Here is a 16079-nt window from a genome sequence, read left to right on the forward strand (position 1 = left end):
AAAAAACTTGTAACTCAGGAACGGAAGCAGCTAGAAAGACAGGAGATGGCTCAAAATTCTCAGGGGGACTTGGTGAGTAAGACTAGCTAGGTTTGGGAGCATTTAATTTTTTTAGCTCTTGGGGGGAATACCCCTTTAATCTGTCATCTTCAATTCACATTGCAAGCTGCTGACACTGTTAGATAGCTAAAAGGACAAGGAGACACATGTCTCCTTGACCTTACAGCTATCTAACTTTTCTTCTCTAACTGACAATTTTTTGGGAATGTTCTAGATTATATTGAATTGGCATCATGACAAACGATATATCTTAACAAAATTAAAAGACATATTAAAGTGAACCTGATACATAAGCAATGATGCCCTCGCTGAGAGCAGCATAACAGAGCAACAGATAGGCTGCTTTCAGCCGTGTGTCACTTATTAGGATACACATAGTGAACGACTCCCCACAGCCTCTGTAGAGGCGGCTTATGTGACAATGAGCAGCTGGATTCGGCCTCTGAGGTGTAGGTGAGCGGGGCCACTGGCGCAACAAAAAAAGGGCACCGACGGGCTGAAGATGGGCCCTGAGAGCTGCTCTGGCCTGCCAGAGGCTGCCAACGTAGGTGAGCAGTGCGGATGCTGGAAGCACAGGGGATTCCTGTCAATATGATGGGAATCCCCTTCTTTATAAGGTGCTACCCAGAGAGAGGCAGCAGTGGGAGTAAAAGGGGAATTCCCACTTCTTTACAGGGTGTCCCCAGCAAATGAGAGAAGCAGGAGCGGGGCAGCAAGTTTAAACTTGCTGCCTGCTGCGGCCTCTCTCTCTGTGGAACATAGAGTCTTTATGCCAGGAATTCCTGCTATTTACAGCAAGATGCACCACTATTTACAGCTAGTTTTTACGCTCTGTGGGCCGGGCGCTCTGCACCTGACCCATGGAGTGTAAAAACCAATTAATCATATTTACATTGTTCTCTATGGGAACTTACAGCTCGGTTCTCGAATTGCTCGGTTCTGGAACATTCTTCCAGAACCAATTAAGTTCCAGAATAGGGGTACCACTTCTCTAGATGCCTTTTTAATGACATTTTTAGAATGAGCAGAAGAGAGCTGGGACCCCAATCTCAAAGATTACTATTGGTAACACATTATGCCATTATAGATTAAAATCCTGCAGGGCATGAAAGATCCCTTTGCTCACACCGGATCATGTAAAGGCTCATTTGAAGTTCACCAATGCCAAAGTTCACCAATGATCGAGAGGAGGCATGGGAAAAGGTCATGTGGTCAGATAAGACCAAAATAGAAAATCAACTGCACAAGCTGTGTTTGGAGGAGGGCGAAGAAGAATGAGTACAATCCCAAGAACAGTCCTAACCATGAAACATGGGGTGGAAACATCATACTTTAGGAATACTTTTCTGCAAAGGGGAAAGAACGACTGCACCATGTTGAAGGGAGGATGGATGGGGCCATGTATTGCCAGATTTTGGCAACATCCTCCTTCCCTCAGTAAGAGTATTGAAGATGGATCTTGGCTGGGTCTTCCAGTGACCCAAAACACACTACCAGGGAAATTAAGGAGTGGTTTCGTAAGAAGCAGGAGTCCTGGTTCTGGAGTGGCCTAGCCCGTTCCCAGACCTGAACCCAATTTAAAATTTTTGGAGGGAGCTGAAGCTCGATATTGCCAAGCAAACCTGAAATATCTGGAAAAGGTCTGTATGGAGAAGTGGGACAAAATCCCTCCTGCAGTCTGACTTCTCATACCCCTGTGATTGCAAAGGTTTTCTGTACCAAACATTAGGGTCTGTTTTTCTTATTGTAACAAAATACTTATTGTAACAACTGGAGTTGTTTATCCACTGTACCACCGCTAGCAATGACAAAGCCGCACCAGAGAGCAGAGTCTAAGGGGCCGCTGGTCTTCACCAGTGCCCACTACAAGGCGAGATGGTCTTGCTGGGGCATATGACCCCGAGGTCGCTACCCCTGGCTTGTCTTGCTAGTGGTGGCGGGCAAGGTGCAGCTGAAGACAGGTAGACTGGCAGGCTGGGACTCATGGCTAGAACCAGGATAGCAGACAAAGGTTGGGACCATAGGCAACAGGAACCAGGATGGTGGAGGCGTTGGGCCCTTGCATGTGGGCTCAGTCGTCTGCTATGTATGACGGGCACAGAGAGTGGGTACAGGCACGGCGGCCCTTAGCACGGCACGTTTTAATAATCAAACAATGGGATTTTCTGGATTTTTTAAATATTTATACTTTTATAGATATTTACTTAAATATGAATAGTAGTGTATTTACGCATCTTATTATCTTGCGTGTTTGCATAACTGAATATCAAATCCTCACCACTGTGGCTTGTATTACATCTTTCCAGTACTTTTGTCTCTATGTCGGCCCTTGTATTGTTACTGCCTCTTGTCTTTGCATACAGTGTTAACTAAAAACCTCACCTTCTATTGTGCTGTAGTCAGAGCAACGTCACACAAAGGTAGCTGCTTGTATTGATGGCTATTGGGTGTCTTCTCAATGTACAGTACAGCTCCTGTAACACTGCTTCTTTTTATGTGCAATCCTTTAAAGCTTTCAATGCTTTGGGGGTCAATGGCAGCCAAGATCAAGGCTAAAATGAATGAAGTTCATTATTGCAATAAAAATATGGATAGATTTGAAAACATAATAAAATAAATGTCAATAAATAAATATATATACATACTGTATATATATATATATATATATATATATAATAATAATTATTAATGCTATTTATAGTGTTATTGCTGTAATATCAACAACTAGAAATATGTCCATAGTAATGAATGATACCTCATAAATTATGCAGACACCTCACAGCTTCATCTACGGAAAATGTCCCACCCTGTCGTAAATGGGAATCGTTTTGGAAAGACTGTAATTAATTGAAGCATCTGCATAGGACAATATCCATTCAGAGCAATGTGATGAAACCTAATTGGAGGCACCAGAAACGATTAGAGTACATCTAATAGACCAGACCTCTAAGGGTTAATTAAGATGGTACCCTCCTGGGATAAGGAGGACCAGGAATTGTTTACTGTAAGAGTTTTCATGCAAACTGTAGTGTTTCTCCTGGAATCTAATTGTACCTGATGGACCCATTACTGTATAATCAGAGCGACTCCCTGGCTGGATCTCAGGGGGTTAATTAAATGAATGAGGTAGTGCCCAAATTTAGGAAACAGACAGGAGGACCACCTGACTGTGCTCAGCAGCCCCACAGGAGAACCATTGTTACTATGAACAATCAGGTTGCTTGGCATCAGTGGTGTCCTTTACCTCTGGAGTTTATTAGGTTACTATACCAAGCCATTGAGGATGATCCATCACTGTTCCCCACCAATGACTTGGCCTTGCAGCCACACACGGAGGACCTCACCAGGAGCTGGAATCCTAAACTGCTCTTAGCTGTTCCTATGAAAGGCTGCTGTCTGTGCAAGGTTAAATGAACAGCAAAGGGAATGTTTGTGTCTTCCTCTTCAGATGTGAGGCTTTTAGAGACAGACAGGCAGTCACTAACTGCTATGCACATTGCAACATGAGCACAGCCAGGAAGAGATCAATGATTGGTAAGGGATTTTAATATTTTCTTCACATATGCCATCCTGCTTCTGCTCTCGCCATCCAAGCTTCGGAAATCTTTGCGATCCCGGGCTCTTTTCTCCTTTTATTTACAGACATTGTGAAAACGCTCTCTTCCTTCTTCTTTCCAGTGTTAGACTGTGCTAGGAGGAATTAATGATAGGATGACTGCTCAGCCAGTTCTATGAGAGGAAGATAGCAGAATGAATGGAGTGAGATTTGCTTTGTGCTTGTCGAATATTCGGCTTTTTAAGAGTCTCACATGTGGTTTCTACTTTTTGTGCATCATAGTAATTGACATTTTAGAAATTGTAATTTTCCCTCTGTCCACAAGTAGAGTGGGATTCGAGATTGTATAGTAGGAGCAGTCCACATATAAAAAAAGCATTTGTAAGATGAGGGAGGAATTGCATGTGTTTGCTGTGATGAATCGTAACCAATGAAACCCTATTAGAATAATTGAAATGAGACAATGTATGATCAGTAGATTTCTATGAAGCTGGATTGTAGGGAATAATTGTAAAGATTAATACATATTGTTTTTGTTACTGTAGATGTTTTATTTTTCCGTATATATGCGCATGTGGGGCCTTGTATTTATTTATTTATTTTACATCTAGCTAAGAAATCTGTGTGACGTCATAATTAGTGTATTGCATATATTATGTGTGTATTTTCTCTTGTGCACGTCATAAAAAATAATATATTAATTTTAAAATTGAAATGGAACATGCTATTACCTGCTGTTATAATAAGCTATTAAGGCACCAGCAGTAAAACAGAAGTGGTTTCATTGCAAAGCATGACCTTGTTGAACTATAGTCCTTATTACAAATGCTATAGCATGTTATTCCCCTCTTGGGGCTTATTTTAGTGGCATTCACGAACAACTGATATTGCAACTATTGTGCACGATTACACGTAAATTCTGCTGTATACACCTGATGCAATGTCCAGATACCAGTGCTTTGCTGACCAAGCGTGTTGCACAGCAATGATGTATGTGTGTTATAAGTAGAAGCAAACCACTACACTGTATATGCTAGTTATTCCGCTTTTATGTAGCAATAAAGCCTTTTTGCTGGCTTAAAAGAAGTCATTTTAGAACAAGCTATACAAATCCAGGCACCTAACTTTTGTTATTGCTAGTAGATGTACTGTATTAGTCTGCCCTTGTGCATACAGCGATCAGCCACAACTATAAAACCACTGACAGCTAAATTGACTAGAACAGCTTGCTGCGTATGGAGCACCTGTGAGTGTGTATTCACATGTTCAGGTTTTTTTATTTCAGTCATTCAATACAAAGCATGGATTGACTGAAAACAGGAGAATTTTCAGTCTTTCCTTTATGGTTCTCTTACACATTGCATCTCTTATTGCACGTGGCACATGGACATGCTTTAGGCCAGGGCTACACTGGGACTTTTCATAGCAGCACAAGATTGACTTTAACTTTTAATTGTTAGCTGTAGCCCTGCCCTTAAAGGGGTTATCCAGAGAGAAAAGGTGCTACCTCTTCTGCTCTATGGTGCTCCACTTCCTACCTCTCAGAAGGGGGCGGGGCTTGACAGTGGGGCAAGAGCATGTTGTGAGCAATGATCAAAAGCTGCCTGGTGTTACCGATGTTGCGGTGATATCAGGCAGCTATTGGATATTGTAGGCATTGTGTGGCTTTACCTGCACGCAATGCCTGCCACATGCTCCAGCCCCCTCTTGTCTGTTATTAGTTATTACCAGAGACGGTCAGAGTGAGGAAGTACAGAAAAACAAAAAAGAGTGAGGAAGTGCCGTGCCAGAAAGCAGAAGAAGTAGAACCTTTTCTGCTCTGTGGGTAACGATAACCCCTTTAAAAGAAACCTGTCAGCATTCCTGCTGTGGGCCGGAGTGCTGGTGCAGGTGTTGTGTGCAGATGGTGGGATCTGGTGTTTTGGGGACAACTTGTCACGGTGGCCAGGTGTGGTAATACCCAGCCCCGGACACACAGGCACTGGATCTTGAATAGAACAATTGTGAGGTACGAGTGAGGGTGTAGATGCAGTGACAAAGGTGACAGAATCCCAACTTAAAAAGTGTTTAACTTTACTGAAAATACTTCTGTGCAAAGTATAGGAACAGTACTGGTAACAAGTGCTAGTGCAAAAATACTTTGGCTGTAAGAGGTAGGCTTGAGCAGATAATGATAGGAGAGAGAGTGAAGACTTGTCTTGAGATAGAATGGTGTAGGGGCCGGGTAGGAGCCCTTGCCTAATTAGTACAGTACTCTGCTGAGATGTGTGTGAGGAAATATACTTGAATCTTGTAATGAACTTCTATTACTTACTCCCAGTAAACTTATCTGACTGGCTTCTGCCCCCCAGTATTGGTGACTGCCCTAAGAGGTACTATGAGTCCTATGTCTTTATCTCTAGGTGTAACTCCCACTGAAGTCTTATGAATGCCTGTCAGTAAGTTGCCTCGGCTCTTAGTTTCTTTGCTTTACTGGGGATCAGTCCCTCTGCCTTTTCCTTAGGGGATGACAGTCCATACTGTGAGGATCCTCAGCATAGGCAAGGGTGTCTCTCCTATGATCCAGGTACCCCCACCTCTTAGGTTTAGTACTGCATCTTAGTTACTTGCTCCTAAAAAGAGAAGAGGTTAAGCCAGACCCGCTTAGTCACTGCAAAAGAACCTCTGTCTTGTCCTACCTATTCAATAGAAAAATCTAAACTCAACTGCCCACCTGACAGGAAATCTTTACCTTTTATAGGGCGGTGTGACAGGAAGTGGGAGAGAGAAGAGAGAAGAAGTGTATAGAGTGTCTGCTCAATAAAACAATGCACATAAACATAGCATAACCTTTTTACATATACTGCAGCTGTGCACAGGGGGAGTGATACAACTAGTGGCTGCAGCGGAAAATGCAGCTAAAATCTGGGTGTGTAAAGACAAGAGAACCACCCATAGAGGGACACTACATTCGGACCTGAGTTTTATGTATGTTACAGTATGATAGTGGACATGGTATCTCTGGTCTAGATGTTTATTGAGCAGAAGCTGCACAATCCTTGTTTTCTTAGTGTAATGAAGAATCAAAGAGGAGATATGGCTCTGTGACCATGACATGCTTTATCTCTGGTTTCTCCTCCCTCTTCTATTTGAATAATAATTTAGTCTCTGCCTCCAGTGTGCATGATGGTTTCAAAATTTTGGCACTGATGTAAAGGGTCACATATCCTGCATCCTAAACCAATAAAGTCTCTGTAGCCGAGTAAGGAAACAAGGATTGTGCAGTTTTTACTCCATGAACACCTAAACCAGAAGTATCATGTCCACTGGGGTACTGTCAACTACATAAAACTGTAAGCAATTCAGGTTGGGTCAGAGTACTGACAGGTTCCCTTTAAACAGAGGAAATCCTAATGTAGCTCATTAGTATCAGTGAATAACAAGAAAAACTAGCATTTCTCTAAAAAAACAGTGTGTGAAAGCACTCTTACACTATACAGCCTTGTTCACACAACGTAAGACACTGGCCGTTCTGTGACTGCACTACTGTTCAGATGAATTTAATTTCTTTTGATTTGGAATGCGGGCACATTTCGCTGAGCCCGAATTCCAAATCACCATAGCAGACAATATAAAGTACGTCCGGAGCCGCACTTTACATTGCCTGCTCTGTCAGTCTTGTGCGTCTGCTATTCAGAGAATAGCGCTGCACAAAACTGACATGTCAGTTTTTTTGTGCAACCGCTTGAAATCCCGCCCGGAGTGTATACTACGTGTATACACTCCGGACGGGATTCCATAGCAATTGAACCAATCTACAATTTCATTAAATATTGCCCATGGTCGCAAACCTGCAACTACAGCTGTTGTTTAATGAAATTATAAGATGTGTGAACTTTGCCTACATGTTCACACACAGTAAAATGCAGCAGTAAACTGAGGAAACAATACCACCATTTTTCTTATCTAATAATGTGCCACATTGAAGTCGAAGGCTTTTTTCACAAACTTATTGGCCATTTGGCAGCCACCTTTTAGGATGATTGTCAATTTTGAGGCCAAATAACAGCTGTTGTTTCATAATGGTGGACATTATTTGAACAATAATAAAATAACTGCTGTTATTTGGCTTCAAAATGATGTCCGCTCTAAAAAGCGTTTATTAAATGGCCAAAAAAAGACAGTGTGGGAACATAGCTTAAGGAAGAATGTCAGTCTCTGTACACATTTGAAAACTTTTTTGGTACAAAAATTGATTAGTGTGTTAGGAATTTAGGGCATGCTGTGAATATGAAAACTCACTACATGCCATTCACCACTATTGTATTGTACTGCTTTTTATTCTGTACACAGCATACTACAATACTCCAGAATGTGGCTTTTCGAAGTTCTCTTTTTAAAATAATCATTTTCTTTATTTACTAATTGTTAAGACGTAATTCAAGACAGTACAATATTTATAGAGACTGAATTCTATGCCATATTGGTCACAATGAATAACATTATTTTACTGTAACAGCCAAAAATAATGAAACACTCTAAATAGAACAGAATGTGACTTCATCTGTTTATTTACAGCGTAGTGTTAAATCGTATGACAAGAAGTGAAATTATTACAGATTTTTGCTCCACAAAAAAAAAAAAAGAAAGAAAATCAATAAAATCTTAACATTATATTAAAGATTGAGGTATACAAATTTGGGATATAAACATTATAAAACAGCATTCCTACTTCTGGTGCACGATGCCTGTCAACTAACATGCAACAGGAAATTATTCTTGCTCTATAATCAACTAAACCAATTGCCAAATCAGGTTAACATACAGTACAATACAAGTTTCCACCACGTGAAACCACAGCTCCCAGTATGAATTAAATGAAGGTAATAATATACTCAGAGTTTTTGTTTCACAAACCAGAAAGGTGGCAGACACCATCCTGCGGCAGAACAAAGCTATAATTACATAAACTTTTTTTCCTTTTTATTATTTGTTAAAATAACGCTCATCATTTTGCATTTTGGACCCCCTTTAGTGTAAAGGCGGCTGTTAGTACATTATTCTAGTTCAGGTGGACTGATTGCTCTTTGGGTGTGTCTTTAATGGAAAAGTCCATCAAATTTATTAATAAAGAGGAAGGACAGTGAAGAAATAAACTGTGTGTGAACAACTTAAAAATAATGTCCGTTGTTCTCAAAAGACGTCTGTAAATAATTGTCAAAATCTTTATTTTGACATCTGGGGAAACAACGTCCGCCATTTTATACACTGTGTGCATTGGACATCAGTCATTCCATTCCATTGAGGTCAATTAAAATGCGGTTATAACATATGTAATTTTAACATTTTTCTATTGCTTTTCTTTTCCCTTTTTGTCCAAATGGTAGGGTAAAATTATCTGGGGGCACAAGGTAAATGCAGGGGAGTACAATCTCCTATGGCTCCTATAGAAAATAAATGGTGCAGCGGTCACGTGTACATCGCAGTTCCATGACAGATTTGGGTTCGAGCAGATAACATCTAATTGTAGAACAACCCCTTTAACTCTAGGTACAGAGGCACAGCTCAAAGGGTATAAAATATACACCGGTGTGATCTGCCCCCAGCAACCAATAACAGCTCCTTGTTCATTTAACCAGAGCTGAAAGTTGATTTGTGATTGGTTGCTGTGGGCTGTTAACACCAGTGTATATTTTACACCCTTTTATAAATCTCCGCCTTAGAGTTTGGACATCAAGCAAAATGTTATCCTGGCACTACTCACTAGGCTCAGCCAGTATTCTGCAGGTCCTTCTGGTTTATGGCAGATCAGATCAACTGTTCATTTGTGACTCAGTTATATCCACCTGTGTGGTACTCAGCATAATTCATGTATGCATACACAATAGATAAAAGATGTGGTTCTCACCAAGTCCAGTATCAACAACTTTATTCCATTACTCTGGTCGTGGGATGAAGATTCAAGGGCTAGAGTTTCCAACTCGTGACCGGAGCAATGGAGTAAAGTTGTTTATACTGGACCTGGTAAGTGCCACATCTGATTTAGTCTCTCGCCCTGGATGATAGCTGACCAACTAGAAGGCCAGAAGTATGAAATGAAAATGACACTATGTGATTAAATGTTAAACTTATGACATCTGACCAACGTTCAGACTCAGATTTGTCAAACAAAATCAGCCTTGGCATTTACACCTCAATGGTTTGTGTTGCCTTCAGCAAATGACACTAAACATAATGAATAAAACTGTAAAATCAGTGAAACTTAACAGCCCATGCCTTACCACAGCTGATTATTCGTGTATTATAAAGGTTTTGGAATTGGTATTTTTATATGGCACATTTTCAATCGAAATTGTGTACACCACAAAGAAGAATTGGAAGCCACCTGTAATAAAATAAATTATGTAAAAGTCTTCCTGCCCTTGTTAACTACCTCAGTTTACAAAATACCCCATAATTACTGTATTAGATGGATAGAGTAAGATGTGCGTGCTTAAAGCGCCAAAATGTCTCCATTCCTAAAATGTCTAGTAATTAACCTGTGAGCATAGAAGATATTAAATCTATAATAACACCATGAAGGAAAATGCTGTATTAATGTGCATCAGCCTTAAATGAATTTTAGCCAAGTTTGTAACTGGTAATTATAACTGGTACATATAATTGTATATTATAATTAGCATACATTATTGCATCTAGTTGTTTGCTGCAGAAAGTACATGCATTTTAATTGTGAGACCATAATGAGAAAGAAGAGGTGCTCCAAAATTACAACTCATTTACCTTAGGGACCAGAGTATTAAAAATAGGTATATGTAAAAATATATCACCAAGCTTGTGCTTTAATTTACTTGTCAATATACAAGTATAATAATAATAATAATAATAATAATAATTATTATTATTATTATTATTATTATTATTAATTTATTTTTTTCCCTATTTATTTAGCACCAATTTATTCCAGAGCACTTTACACAGCTTGTCAGCTTGTCATTGCTTAATCTGGACCCTGTTCCCATTAGGGCCCATGGTCTAAATTCCAAATTTCTAGCTATATGCTTTTGGAGTGTGAGAGGAAAACGGAGTACCCGGAGAAAACCCGTGCAATAACGGGGAGAACCTACAAACTCCTTGCAGATGTTGTCTTTAATGGGATATATTTCACTAAGCCTGGGAATTGCATATAGGGGCTTGTTCACATGTGGTAATATGAGTTAGATTACATATGGATCCCTACATGTATTCTCCCTCAAAATCTTCATGAAATCTACATAGATTTCAATCCCTGTTGAGTAAGTAAGTCTGCAAACATTCTGTGGACCTACATATTCATTTGGGAATTACTTGTATAATCTTTAAAGTGACTGTACCACCAGGCCCAGGCAGAAGCACTGGAGGCGGGCCGACCCACCCTTAGTGGGAAGAAACTCCAGCCCCTCCATGACGTGACTCCATTAGAATCAATGGAACCCTATCATAGAGGGGCTGGGATTCCTCCCACTAAGGGTGGGTCGGCCCGCCTCCAGTGCTTCTGCCTGGGCCTGGTGGTACAGTCACTTTAACCAAAGCAATAAAAGTAATAATTATTGTTATTTAGGAAGGCTAAAAACCTTCTAATTTCTAATTTTTAAGCAGTTTTTCTGTAAAACATTTGGAAAGTTGGTTAACAGTTGGGTTAATAAAATTATGCCTCCATATTTTCTATAGATTTTGTGTTGTGTGGACCCTGAGCAGGTTATCCCTATCTTTTAAATAGTTTTAAAAGGTTAAGACTGTGTACATTTCTACAATATCCAGCATAATTGAAATCCACATTAATTTCAATGTTTTGCTAAAATATTAGAAGAGTTGTCTTTCTCTATAGCCACACATCGGTATAAATTACAGTACAGCCTTTATCTAACTGCATTGGTCTTACTTGCTCTACCGCAACAACTTATAAAGGCTTTTCATGGATTCCCTTGGTACCACTAAAGAACAGCCTTTCACCTTACTGTCATAGGTCATTAATGAACCCATTTTATATAACTCTGTGAGTGAAGTGTGGCAGTCAATTTCCAGCATCCAGAATATGCCTAGTTTTCTGAATGTCAATGTCACACATTGATTTTACTGGCCATGTCCATCAGTTAGAATGACTACTGCACTATTTGTCCACGTGGTCTTTTTTCATTCATCCTTGTATACCTTTATAATTTTACTACTTTCTACAAGCTAAAGGAGAAGTCCGGCAATTTTTTTTTATTAAAGTATTGTATTGCCTCCCAAAAGTTATACAAATCACCGATATACACTTATTACGGGAAAAGCTTTTTTCATTCCCTGCACTTACTACTGCATCAAGGCTTCACTTCCTGGATAACATGGTGATGTCACGACCCGACTCCCAGTGTCCCTCCAGTGCCCTGTGTACCTCAGTGTCCCCCTGCCATCATCCTCTCCAGCAGCCACAGCCCACACAGCTCTGGGAGTCGGGTCGTAACATCACCATTTTATCCAGAAAGTGAAACCTTGATGCAGTAGTAAGTGCAGGGAAAGAAAACACTTTATAAGCTTTTCCCGTAGAAAGTGTATATTGGGGATTTGTATAACTTTTGGGGGACAATACAATACTTTAATAAAAAAATTTTGCCTGACTTATCCTTTAACCCTTAGACGACCCTGGACGTAGGGTTACGTCATGGAAGTCTGTCCCCAGACGACCCATGACGTAACCTTACGTCCTGGGTGTTTTTCCCGCTATGAAGCGCGCTCCGGAGCGGAGCGCGCTTCATAGCAGGTGGGGGCCGGCTGCAATCAGCAGCCGGGACCTCACCGGTAATGACACGCTGCAGCGATCGCGCTGCCGCGTGTCATTAACCCCTTAAACGCCGCGATCGCAGTGCGACCACGGCGTTTAAGTGTAAGTGACAGGGGGAGTCCCCTGTCACTTACCGATCGTTGAAACGGACTGCCGGAGGTCTCTTACCTGCCTCCGTGCGGTCCGATCGGCGATCTGCTACACTGAGCCTGCACAGGCAGGCTCAATGAGCAGAGCGCCGATAACACTGATCAATGCTATGCCTATGGCATAGCATTCATCAGTGTAGAAATCTAAGTATTGTATGTACAAGTCCCCCAAAAGGACTTCAAAAGTGTAAAAAAAAAAAGTTCAAAACACTAACACACTACCCCAAAACCCCTCCCCCAATAAAAGTCTAAATCACCCCCCTTTCCCATTATATAAATAAAACATATAAAAATGAATAAATAGATAAACATATAATATACCGTAGCATGCGTAATTGTCCGATTTATTAAAATATAACAAGCGTCATTGTGACCGGTAAACGGCGTACACGAAAAGAGGGGGAAAAGTGCGCAGATTACCGATTTTATGTTACATTATATATTAAAAAAAATCAATAAAAAGTGATCAAAACATCCGATCTTCACAAATATGGTATAAATAAAGACTAGAGATCATGGCGGAAAAAATGACACCCCATACAGCCCCGTAGGTGAAAAAATAAAACCGTTATAAGCGTCACAATAGGCCCATTTTATTAATATTTAATTGCCAAAAAAAAGGATTTCATAAAAAAAATATATATAACATTAGAGAATCTGTGTAACCTGCATGTGGTTGTGTTCGGACTGACCTATAGAATAATAGTGTCATGTCGCTGTTACCATATAGTGCATTACGTAGACACAGGAACCCCCCAAACGTTACCATATTGCATTCTTTCTTACGATTTCACCTATTTATATCTTCATAAATAATATATTTGGGATTCCATCATACATGTTATGGTAAAATGAATGACGCCATTACAAAGTACAACTATTCCTGTAAAAAACAAGCACTTACATGGCCTGTAGATAGAAAACTGAGAGTGCTGGAGCTCTTAGAAGGGGAGGAGGGAAAAACGAAAGCACTAAGATCAAAATTTGCGCGGTCCACTGGGTCATTTTGGGCCTGGTCCTCGAAGGGTTAATGTCTTTAAAATCCTTAAAGGTTCTGGTCACGTTTGCCCATAAATAAATAATTGCATTATGTGTACTTAAAGGAGAAGACCGACCAGAATGAAAACTCTGCTGCAGACAGGGGGGTGTGGGAGCATAATAAAGAATCGATACCTACCTGTCCCTGTGCCCTTGCAGTGCCATGTCACAGCCTCCCTGACCACTGCCAGGCTCCAGGTTCTACCAGGTTATACCAGTCAGTCATAGCAGTGGTGGTAGAGAAGACCTGCCACTCACCAAATAGATCTGCAAGTTTATTGTAGTGCAAAAGACATCAAATACAATAAGGACGCATCTGGCCAAATATGGCCTTTATCAGCTTAAGTAAGCTGGTGCTGGGTCTTCTCTACCACATTTCCTAATTCTTATCGCCTCGAGCACCACAGTGCTGGAAGTGGCATCCTCTCCATAACCATCCAGTTACTGCAGTGGTGTCCCGCCCCAGTTACACACTGGCTGCCTTAGTTGGGTCATGATGTTGCAGAATCGGGATGTGATGCAGACATAAAAACGTGGCTGTGGTACACTTGTGTGAAACCTGCATATGGGTAATCTTGTGATGGGTAAAATGAATATGTTTAAACTGCTAACTCTGCTAGAAATGAGCTGCTATGACTAAAGACAACCTATTTCCCTCACAGAATCCTCACAGGTTCTTGTTGCCAAAGTTGGATTGTTCTTTTCAGTAGCTTAATGCTCTGGGTCAGATGTATAACTTGAAGCCTATAGGCCCTGGTGCAATATATGTCATAAGCCCCTCCAGTCTTAACCCTTTCATGACCCAGACCCAAATGATCTAAATGACTGTGCCGATTTTTATTTTCGCATATTTGTTTTTTTCCTCTTTGCCTTGTAAGAGCTATAGCGCTGTTATTTCGCAATTTACAGGGGCATTTAAGTTTTTTTTTTTTAATTATTTTATTTTCTCACCTATGGAGCTGTATGGGATAGTTTTTTGTGCCACAAAATGTTTTGATCACTATTTATTAATTTTTTATGTATATAATGTAACAAAAAAATCTGCAATCCTGGTGCTTTTTTCCTCTTTTTCACTCTACAGGGACAATATTAATATATTTTAATAGATCGAACAGTTACGCACACTCCGGTATATAACATGTATATTTATTTATTTTTAATTATTTTACATGTTTTATTTGTGTAATGGGAAGAGAGGAGTGATTTTAACTTTTAGGGGACTTTTAACCTGGGGGACTTTTTCATGCTTTTTTTAGTATTGATCAGTGTTATCAGCAATCGTGCATACCGATATGTTCTTGGTCATATAGGGGTTAATAAAAAAAAATCATACATTACAGTATCTATGAGATCATCTAATAGAACCACCTAATTTGTGCACTTGGGTCTTGAAACAAATGTTCAAAGTGAAATTTAAAGGGGTGATCCCACGACTTATCAGCTATCCACAGAATAAAGAACATATGTATGATTTCAGAGTCCTGAAGGGTCTTGAGAATGGGCTCCCAAGTCTCCTAGTTAAATAGGGAAGCAGTCACATGTGGGAACCACCACTACATTAATTTTCTAAGGCTGCCAGAGTCAGCCAAGCAGTGTGTTCAGCTATCTCTAGCAGCCTCCATAGGCAATGAATGGATCCCGTTGTCAAGACCTCCAGAGTTCTGAGCAGTAAGACCCCCTACTTCCACACACATATTATCTATCCTGTGGATAGGAGTAAACAGGGCTGAAATAAAGTTGTTTTGATCTCCAGTAGATGTTTTTAAAGCAGGAATGTTGGTATCATTTTTTTGCGGAGGTTGATTTGCATAGAGCACATACCATATATATGAATCATTGTTTGCATGCACCCTCTTATCCTATAGGGCATTTTATAGATGCAAAAATCTAAGGGCATATGTTCTTTTAACACCATTTAAAGGCATATTTTAGGTGGAATTCCTCTTTAATTCGTAATAGATAATATACTAAGAGGGTAAGAAATAAGCTATTTATTTTTCTTAACTAACTGAGATATTTTCTAAAGAAAAAGTGAAGTCTTGAGCTTGTCTTATAAGATTCTCCTTAAGAAGAAAACTTCAAAAGGAACTGAAGTAGGCAGCATAAAATTCCCCAGTGCATTTTATGAGTACAGTGTTGTTTTTCCTACTGACGCTATCAAGAAAGGAAAAGGGCAACACTTATTTTGAAAATTCTCTTTCATGTTCCCTGATGCATTTTGCAAACTCCGTTAGATAATCCTATCAGCCGCATTTCTCAGTGATGTACAGATTGGAGTGCCTATGCATTTTGTAAGGAATAGATATCGGGCATCTAGCAGAAACCGTGCAGTAATTTGTGCTCTTGTTTTGGGGTCAGACTCTCCTCTGCCTGGATACCTAGGATTTTAGAGCTGTGCCTCAGCTTCCCTTACTATGTCCATGTGCACAGTAATGCCTTACAGTAGGGTAAGATGTGAAAACAAACATAAGCATCTGCCATACACAATGAAATA

General features: G+C 40.1%; 1 protein-coding gene across 1 annotated transcript in view; it reads left to right on the forward strand.

Annotated features, from left to right (window-relative positions):
- The first annotated feature begins 3547 nt into the window (after positions 1–3547).
- LINGO2 (leucine rich repeat and Ig domain containing 2) overlaps positions 3548–16079 on the forward strand; it is a 186094-nt gene continuing 173562 nt past the window's right edge. Inside the window, exon 1 of the mRNA XM_069964293.1 lies at positions 3548–3594. The gene's annotated coding sequence lies outside the window, so the exon portion shown is untranslated. The remainder of the gene's footprint in view (positions 3595–16079) is intronic.

Source organism: Dendropsophus ebraccatus, chromosome 3 (assembly GCF_027789765.1).
Source record: "Dendropsophus ebraccatus isolate aDenEbr1 chromosome 3, aDenEbr1.pat, whole genome shotgun sequence".
Taxonomy (NCBI): Eukaryota; Metazoa; Chordata; class Amphibia; order Anura; family Hylidae; genus Dendropsophus; species Dendropsophus ebraccatus.